The sequence below is a fragment of the Pseudochaenichthys georgianus genome, chromosome 9, assembly GCF_902827115.2.
Source record: "Pseudochaenichthys georgianus chromosome 9, fPseGeo1.2, whole genome shotgun sequence".
NCBI lineage: Eukaryota > Metazoa > Chordata > Actinopteri > Perciformes > Channichthyidae > Pseudochaenichthys > Pseudochaenichthys georgianus.
The window spans coordinates 46,266,284-46,275,273 of record NC_047511.1 but is presented as its reverse complement, the minus strand read 5'-3'; the positions used below and the strand labels follow the sequence as shown (position 1 = coordinate 46,275,273).

Here is an 8,990-nt window from a genome sequence, read left to right as displayed (position 1 = left end):
TAGTCTAAACGAGACATTATAAATAGGTGGATTAGCTGTTAAAATTCCTTACTAGGAAGATAGAATTGTACCTTCCCCAGAAGCCTCAGCTGGAAGAAACTTGTCTTGACAACAGAGCTTATTTGTTTGTCAAATTTAAAATAGTTGTCAAAGATGACTCCAAGATTTCTGACAGAGGGACGGCTGTAGGAGGCTAAGGGGCCGAGTACACTATTAAAAGCCATCCAGTTCACATTGTCCAAATATTAAAATCTCTGTCTTGTTTTCGTTGAGTCAAGAAGTTGGTTTCCATCCATGATTTTATGTCTTTCAGACGGCTAAGCAAGGCAATCATAGATTCCTTATTTGCTTTTATAGGCAGGGATACCTACAAATCATCTGCAAAGCAATAGTACGAAATGTTATGCTTTTTTTAAAACAGTCAGTGGTTAACGTTTAAATCAGAAAATCAGCATGACAAAAACATTAAACATATTGCTGACTTATGTTGATCATATGAATGTAGTGCAACAATGTTAATCAGACAGATTTTTCTCATGTGTGAACTGTCATAAGACTTATTCATTGTCCTCTCCATCAGCTTCTGTGTTCAGCTGAGCTGCTGATTGGAGGCTATGCCTCTCCGTTATCCTCAGTTTGAATTTCATTAAGTTGTGAGGACTGATGACCAACACACTTGTGTCTTTTGAAAACACCATGCCATTTAAATCTTTTGTCACAAACATTGCAGCTGTATATTTCCTCTCCTGTGTGGATTCTCATGTGTGTCTTTACATTTCTATTCTGTGAAAACGCTTTCTTACAGACTGAGCAGTTGAATGGTTTCTCTCCTGTGTGGATTATCATGTGGTCCTTTAAATGTATATTCTGTGAAAAAGCTTTCTCACAAACTGAGCAGCTGTATGGTTTCTCTCCTGTGTGGATTCGCATGTGTTGCTTTAAATGTCCACTCCGTGCAAAAGCTTTCTTACAGACTGAGCAGCCAAATTGTTTCTTTCCAGCACTACGTCGTGGATCACTGACAGATTCATGTCTATTTTTCAGTGAGTTTGATCCTGATGCAGGTTCTCTGGTCTCTTTCCAATCAGCACTGTCTTCAGTGTCAGGTTCAGAAGAATCTCCAGTGTCATCCTCAGTCTTTGGGTGTAAACTGCTCTCTGGATCTAAGTTCCTGGTTGGTTCTGGTCCTCGACAGTCATCTCCATCAGCTTCTGTTTCCAGGTGTTCAGTGTGTCTTTGATGAGGCTGTGAGGACTGAGGTTTCTCTTTATCATCTTCACTCTTCACAGGGTCAGGAGTGAAAGTGGACTTGGTGATATCAGCCTCCTCCAGCTCCTGAAGCTGCTCTCCCTCCTGACTGATCCTGAGTTCCTCCTGTTCCTGCTTAATGTGTGGGGGGGGGCTCTGGGTCCTCCTGGTCCAGACTGGTGCTCCACTCCTGCTGGTCAGGGAGAAGCTCTTCTTTAACCACCACCAGCAGCTGGACGTCTGCAGGAAACAGGAAGCACACAGTCAGAAAAAACTGTTAAGTGTTAGCATTTAAAAATCAAATCGCCATTACAATGGGAGACATTTTGCAGCCCTAATTAATGCCTTTATTTTTATACTTTCTGGTCAATATAATTGCATGATAATTAATGTATTGATTCCTTATATGTAATGTTTTCACTTGTCTTTAAATCAAAGAAATTATTTTTCAGCTTAAGTGTTAATGAACGGATGAATAGTAGGGCTGGGCAAGTTAACATGTTATGACACGACTCAATCATAGACTGTATATATAAATGGACGTAGGGTCTGTGACGTCACCCATAGGATTCTGCAGAGTTGCCGAGAAGCCCTTAGTAGGCGGAGTCGGCCACTAACGGCTCGACAGTGAAATCAGAGTTCAACTCCCGCCTGTTCCAGCCTGCTCCAAATAAGGACAAAGAGGCGGAGCCGAGGCGGGACCTGCTGCCACCGAGCTGGAAGTTCCAGAGCTAGCTGAAGCTACCAAGCTAAGGTAACATGCTCCCCATCTACACACTGCCGTCGCATTATACGTTTCTAAGGTAAGCGGGCATGAAACTATTCAGCAAAACTATAAATAATAATCTAAGTTATTGAGTTTTTAGCATAATACTTCAGAATCTTAAAACCCCTTAACATTTGTATGCAATTGTGCTAAATTCAACACTGGAATCAAGCAAATATTAATATGTTTGCATGACATTAGTTATTTATATTTTGATATCACTTAATTACACGTTTAATACATTTAAGTCAAGCTAAGGTACATGTGATGGTAGCTAGTTAGTGCTCTTACCTGTGATGCCTCCTCCAAACAGCATAATAACCAGACTGTATCATTAAAACTAAGTACCAGTTCTAGATCCTTGACTTTAGACAAACAATTCAAAAGACAACATGTATTTAAAGACCAATCTTTATTTGAATGTGCCTCTTAACCTGAGATATTAGTTATACAATAATAGTATTGACAATCTAAAAAAACAGAGCAACTCAGTCAACTTTATATTTCTTATTGTCCAAAGCATTTATTATTTTCATTTTCCCCCTCTCATATTCAGTGTGGACGGATTGAGACAGCATGGTGTCCAGAGAGCTGCAGAGACTTCAGGGAGAAACCTCCGTGTGATGGACGTCCAGTCTGTTGGTGTGGAGAGGACTGAGGGTCTTTCCTCTGCGAGGAGGACCAGGCCTGATGGAGGAGCCCATGCTGGGCATAGCTGATACCAACTGCACAGGCCTAGTATGTCACTTTATTTGACTAAATGTGTTTATTTATACATTTAATAGGTTTACACCTTCTGTCCATATGTGCTTTTTATTTAAAACATGTTTGATTACGTTTTGGTTCACATTTCAATAAATTATATTTGTATTTGCACTCCTTTTGTCCATTATTCTTACTGAAAATGTTAGATTACACATTCACATCTGACTGAAGATTGGCCCCATTTATTTGTGACATTGCAAACTCTGCGGTTCAAGGCACAAGTGATGTGAAGCTCATAAAGTGAGGCAAATAGAAATAATCAGCTGATGGAGTGTAGATGTGGAAATAGGTGCATTCGAACAGCTGACTGTGTTTTCACAATAAAAGTAGTTTCTTAGTGAATGTCCTGTACTGGTCTTAAAATCTCATAACATCAGCTTTTAATGTTCCTCTTGGATGTTCTTCTTGACCCTCAGAGAAGGAGAAAATGTCGTGTCTTTCAGGCATGTCCTTTCCTAACAAAAATGACAGGAAACATAAAACATATTATTGCAGAACAAGTGTGTTATTTATGAAAGCAGTGTGTTTGTGTGTTTAGGGGCTGTAGATATAATTATTTTGTAATTGTAATGATTTTTTTGTATTTCAACAGTGAGATACAAAGACTATCAGATTATGAATGAACAGTATGAAGCTCATCAACATTGAAATATATGTTATTATCAAAATAATATTTAACTGTTATCAAAACGTAGTGCAACTGTAGAAGCTTGCTCTGTTGTCTCACTGAAAGAATAACTTTTACCACGTTTTTTTCAGACAATATTGAGAGATAAATAGTAGCAGTTCTCACTATGTGTTAAATATCTTTGCCTTCAATACATTAAATTAGAAAGCTGACAAAACCATATGTCTTTAGCCTTTATTTATACAGGTGTAGATCTCATTGAGACACAAGGTCTCATTTTCACACAATCATATTGCTTGTTAACATCTAAATGTAACCTTTTGCATGGAAAAACCCCTCAACTTAACTGATGTGTAGGTGATCTAGTATTTAGTATTGTTTAATGGAATGTGTATCAGTGTATTCAAGTCAATACTTCATTTATTTAAACAAATATCTTTCTTGATTATTTGTACAGTATGAAAAATAGAGTCTTTGTACCTGTGCTGAAGTTCACTGCTGTGAGGAGTCCAGTTCTGTCTCTCACTCTCTGGTCCAGCCTGTCTGCATCACCTGGACACCTTAAACAAACGGATATATATATATATATATATATATATATATATATATATATCCGTTATATATATATATGTAAAGAACCATGTGTACAAACAATATAACTGATTCTCTTCTGTTGAACATGTTGGATTGTGTATTGTCCGAGTCAGGGTCCTTTTTATTTTACTGTAACTTTGGAAGTTGTGTTACCAATGCTTACTGTTTATTTGATACCAATGTGGTAATGCAATTAATACAAACTAGGTTTGGGTTCGTTCTTCAGATGACTGACGTTAACGTGTAAGCTCAATAATGAACTCCAGCTCAATCAACCAAGCATTATTATTTGTAATATACACACGTCTTATTGTGAGGTTGATTTCACATATACTCGACTTCGACATGAGCTTGTCTACATACTTGAGCATAGCCAATTTAAATTAACCTTAGCGATGCATACAGTTCCTACGTATAATAAAATATCTCTCTAAGTTACAAGGATGACCTTATTTTATAACCTCAAACAGAAGCCGTTTGTTCTACAGTATTAGGAACTGCACACTGCTAAAGCAGCCTCCCTCTCCTCTGTCATCATCCTTTTGGACCCGTCTGCTGCATTCGACACAGCGAATCATCAGATCCTCCTTCGCACTCTCCAAGAACTTGGAGTTTCAGGCTCTGCACTTTCCCTCATCACCTCATACCTCAAAGACCGCACCTACAGGGTTACTTGGAGAGGGTCGGAGTCCGACCCTTGTCAATTAACTACAGGGGTCCCTCAGGGCTCTGTTCTCGGTCCCCTCCTCTTCTCCTTATACAAAAACTGGCTCGGATCTGTCATTAGCCCGCATGGTTTTTCATACCACTGCTACGCTGATGACACCCAATTAATTCTGTACTTTCCCCGCTCAGAGACCCAGGTCGTCGCACGCATCTCTGCTTGTCTAGCTGACATCTCTCAGTGGATGTCTGCTCATCACCTCAAGCTCAACCTTGACAAGACTGAACTGCTTTTCCTTCCGGGAAAAGATTGTCCCACTCTTGACCTGCAATCAACATCGGCACCTCTGTTGTTTCCCCAACTCAGACTGCAAGGAATCTGGGTGTGACCCTAGATAACAAACTGTCCTTCACTGCAAACATAGCTGCTACAACCCGCTGCTGCAGATACACGCTTTACAACATCAGGAGGATACGTCCCCAGCTGACCCAGAAAGCTACGCCGGTTCTGGTCCAGGCTCTCGTCATCTCACGCCTAGACTACTGCAACTCCCTCCTGGCTGGTCTACCTGCATGTGCCATCCGACCTCTGCAGCTCATCCAGAATGCAGCGGCTCGTCTGGTCTTCAACCTTCCTAAATGTTCCCACACCACGCCGCTCCTCCGCTCCCTCCACTGGCTTCCGGTAACTGCTAGAATCCACTTCAAGACAATGGTACTTGTGTACCATGCTGTGAATGGATCTGGCCCTGCCTACATCCAGGACATGGTTAAACTGTACACCCCAGCACGTGCACTACGCTCTGCATCAGCCAAACAGCTCGCTGCACCCTCGCTGCGAGGGGGACACAAGTTCCCATCAGCAAAAACACGTGGGTTTGCTATCCTGGCTCCAAAATGGTGGAATGAGCTCCCCATTGACATCAGGACAGCAGATAGCTTACACACCTTCCGGCGCAAACTGAAAACTCATCTCTTTCGACTCCACTTCGAGCAATAGAACAATTAACAAAGCACTTATATACTAATAAAGGACTGGCTTACCTAAAGCCAGTTGAGTAGCACTTGAAATGTGTTTGCTCTATGAATCCTGATGTACTTATATGATTCTGTTTTCTTCAAGTTTGTATTTTGTTGGTCGAACGCACCAATTGTAAGTCGCTTTGGATAAAAGCGTCAGCTAAATGCAATGTAATGTAATATTATCCCACTTAATGCTTAACACTTGTCTATTTCGTTTTAACCTTTATACAGTCTATGGTTTTAACTTGGAGACTACGATTAGCATCGTTAGCACCGATGAAGCTACCACTCACTTACACGCTAACCCAAGCCTTAACATTCATTACGTAGCTGATTCAAATCATAAACACATCAATAAGTACTCGAATTTCACTTACCGCAAAAACCACATTCATGCAACGTCTGTTTCAACCGCAGAGCGAGTCACAATAGTCCGATATATAAGCATGAAGAACAAACAACCACAGCCGGCTTCAAGTTGTGTTCCCTGGATGAACTGACCAGGCAGAGTCCCTGTAGCTAGCTTCACGGAGCAGGTAGCAGAGAGACAAGAAGCTAGCAGCAGCAGTCACTTGACAGAGCTGTCACTCAATGTGACCACGCCCTAATATATGCATAACTTGAAGGCTTAATATTAATTAAACAGATGAGTTGAGAAAAAATTCACCCCCCACACAGTAGCCTAGTCATGAAGGGGGAATCTAACTATACAGAGAATATGGTTTTTTGAACCACGATGTAAACATGTTTATTTCTGCTGTAAAGTTGGGCATTTTAACATGGGGGTCTATGGAAATTGCTCCCTTCTGCAGCCTGCTCCTACTGGCCACTAGATGAACTGCAGTGTGTGGCACTTCCGTATTGGCGTCCCGGCTCTTCCCCAGAGTTTGCCGCTTGGTCTCAACCAATGAGAGCATTTTGGGTGGGCTTTAGACTGCTGCAGTGCTCACATGAACCTAAATCACAGCTCTCTATAGGCTTTCATTTATCTTGTTGGAAGCTCATCCCTTAACACAGAAGTCTCAGAGTGATTATAAGAAGATTAAATATGAAGGGTCTATTTCAAGCTTGTTATGTAAATAAGTTATTAAGCTTTTTTTATCAACTAAGATTTGTTAGAAAATATTAACATGAATTGACTGAATTTATTTTAAAAGTGGGCTTATTAACACATTAATACTACTGTGTAATATATTTGTACATATATATATATATATATATATATATATATATATATGTAAAAAGTACAATATAAGAAAAGCACAAGTTTCATTTGTGGGCAATATTTCATTATACTTTTTTAATTTGCTGAGGGCCAATTCAAAATGGCCATCGGGCCGCATTTGGCCCCCGGGCCGTACTTTGGACACCCCTGCTTTAAAGTGTTCATTAAGAGTAAAGGGAACCGACCTGCTCTGTGTATCCGAAGCTGAGGCTGTAAAACAGCGTCCAGTAGTTTCTGGAGTCTCTCGTTCTCCTCTTTGGAAAGAGACAGCTCCTCCTCATGCTCTGCTATCGTTTTTCCAAACAGAGCAAATATCTCTTCAGCAACAGCAGTGAGTCGCTGCTTCAACGACAGCAGCATTTGGACTTTACTCATGTTTACTTGATCACCTTTTCCTGCAGACTCCGTTAAACACACCGTTTCTCTCTTCATCAAACTCTCAATCTGACTAGTGTTGCTAACGTGTTTCCAGCTAGCATGCTAAGCTAGCTTCTATAGTCCGAGGTAAACGCTCCAGAAAAAAGAGCACAAAGTCCATTCAGAGGTTTATCCAGACACACAGATGATGGATCAATAGTGCTGGCGCTCTCACACACTTTCTCAGGAACACAGAGAGAGAGAACCGTAGCGACGAGACGCCTCCTCGATCCAGATCAGAAAGAGCTGGGAACTTTACTTCTTCTTCTTTGGTATTTATTGGCAGTTGGCAAACCAACTTGTAGGTACATTACCGCCACCAACTGGACTGGAGTGTGGACAAGAGACTATGCAGGGAAATACAAATAAATAAAACTCTAGATTATTTTATATTTATCAATTTTCTTTATTAATTATTTCCCTAGGGAAAAGAAAGTTTGGGGCTCTCTGCTGGAACTGCTACCCCCGCGACCCGACCACGGATAAGCGGGAGAAGATGGATGGATGGATGGATGGAATTATTTCCCTGTTGAAAAAAATGCAGGTCTGTATTTAGAAACGTGCCTTTTATTTTGAAAACCTGAAACCGGAAGTCTGTTGGCTGGTTAAAAACAGCCGTTGAGCTTGTCAGTTGGTTATTTTTGTATTTGTTTGCACGTTTTTAATCAATATATTAGATTACACACAGGTTAACATGACAATCAAGGATCGTCCGTTTCATATAGTGATGGTGAGATGAAGCCTTATGAAGCTTTGAAGCTTTCCAGCCAATTGGTTCGCAAAAGGGTTCATCTCATGAGGCTTCATCATGGGCTTCATTTGAACACAAACCCCCCTGTTGGTCAAATTGTGCAAAACAGGCAGATTTGACATCTCAACAGTGTGCTCTATCTATCTCATACTGAGTTCCCAATGAGTAAAGCCTTAGAATAACTCTAAACAACGAACATTAAATCATATTTTCATGTTAACAATATTGTATTTATTCCAGTTTAATGATTGTGATTGAAAAGCCTAAGGAGGCTGCTAAACATTGCAAAGAGGGATTTGTATTCCTTAATAATATTCATAAACTTAACCATGTTGTAGCCTGAGAAAGGCTAAACCATATCAAAGAATATATTTATTAACTACATTATCTCATTTAGCTGTAGCTTTTATAAACAACAACACGTACTGTTCAGTCGTTGAACCAGGGACCCTGCGGTCATGAGTCAACTGCTTTCCAGCTGAGCCACAGCACACAAGCTCCCTGAAAACACTGCAACATATTTATTCCTGTATTTATTTATTCATGTTTTTATTCCTACATTTATTTATGCTTGTATCTATTTATACTTATGTTCCGACCTCTATATAAGTGAGGGTCTGAGCTCTCTTGATTCCATCGTGTCACCGGGCCCGGGTACAGGAGGGGTGATATGGTTCTTATTATACATCCATGGGTATTATGAGCGTTGTGGTTCAACGGTTCAACTGAATCTGAATCGCTTCCTGAAGCAGTCGCGTGGTATCGACAGGCAGCGAGGCTTCGTTTGTCATCGATGACGCCACTGGCCCAAAACGATACAAGCCTCGGTACATGCTTCACAAAAAGCTTCGGGGATTACTCGACACACGCTCCGAAGCCTCGGCGCAATACGTAACATCACTAGTTTCAT

The 8,990-nt window shown here is 40.6% G+C and overlaps 1 long non-coding RNA gene across 1 annotated transcript; it reads right to left on the bottom strand.

Annotated features, from left to right (window-relative positions):
• Positions 1-3,142: 3,142 nt before the first annotated feature.
• On the bottom strand, positions 3,143-7,606 carry LOC139434531 (uncharacterized). Its single transcript, XR_011643873.1, has 3 exons — positions 7,098-7,606; positions 3,888-3,967; positions 3,143-3,234 (listed from the first exon to the last, which is right to left on the bottom strand). It is a non-coding gene; the product is annotated as an uncharacterized lncRNA (long non-coding RNA).
• Between the last annotated feature and the right edge of the window lie 1,384 nt (positions 7,607-8,990).